The sequence below is a fragment of the Euprymna scolopes genome, chromosome 46 (assembly GCF_053919585.1).
Source record: "Euprymna scolopes isolate OS-2025 chromosome 46, ASM5391958v1, whole genome shotgun sequence".
NCBI lineage: Eukaryota > Metazoa > Mollusca > Cephalopoda > Sepiida > Sepiolidae > Euprymna > Euprymna scolopes.
In genome coordinates, this window is record NC_136527.1 from 170358705 (window position 1) to 170359722 (window position 1018).

Consider the following 1018-nt stretch of genomic DNA (forward strand, 5'->3'; position numbering starts at 1 on the left):
GGAGGCCACTCAGGGATAAGGGTTATTGCGTGTACAGGAATCAATGAGATAGTATTGTAGTAATCATTAGTATTGGAGATTTGATAGAGTGTCTTACTTAAGGGGGCGGTTTGTCAGGAATTAGTTGCGTGCAAGCAAGTCTATAAATCACTCCGTCGGTCTGTCTGTCGGTCAGTCGGTCAGTCCATAACACTTTTGTGCTTGGCCTTTTTGATTAAGATCAAAGGTCTGTTGTTAATAAATGCTATTCTTAGCTTTTGAAGCTTTTCTTGGCCTTTTGGCCAAGATCAATGTGTAGTATCTGTTCTTACTACATGCTGTACTTATGTTTGTAACTTTTCCTTGGCCACATAGCTAAGATCAAAGTGTAGTATCTGTTCTTAATAGATGCTGTACTTACGTTTGCAACTGTACCTTGGCCACATGGCTAAGATTAAAGTGTAGTATATGTTCTTAACAGATGCTGCACTTACATTTGTAACTTTTCCTTTGCAATGGAAGGGGAAACGCTTCCATGCTAAGGCATTTTTAGTCACATGCAAGTCACTCCATATGTCGGTCTATAACAGATTTACATTTTATTTTTTTTAAGCAAGGGGTATGGAGTACCATTTTTTTCTCCCGATTTATCAAAGAGGGATCTATGTTTTCAATGGGTCCGTAGTCTGGATGATTGACGGATAACCGTCCATTAGTTTTTCCTGAAATTTTTATTTACTGAAGTCATTTCAGCCCATTTTTCGGTCATTTTAGTTTATCTTTAAGAATTTCATGTCAATCCTACATTCACACATTCATTCATTACACGAGAGCATGCAACTAGTGGCTATTGGCCTTGTTAAATTCAGCTCAATGTATGACCTTAAGCAACTTTATTTTATTATACTTACTGACACAGCATTGACTTTCAAACAAATGCTGACCGATAGCAAAGTTTTGAGTCGAAGGCGAAGGGGGACTGCAAATCCATTTTAATTTTAAATGGATTGTTTTGCTTTATACAACTCTCTAAATGCAT

At 37.3% G+C, this 1018-nt stretch overlaps 1 pseudogene; it reads left to right on the forward strand.

The window, feature by feature from the left end:
• Positions 1–261: 261 nt before the first annotated feature.
• LOC145271751 (U2 spliceosomal RNA) lies at positions 262–405 on the forward strand (annotated as a pseudogene).
• Positions 406–1018: the final 613 nt, after the last annotated feature.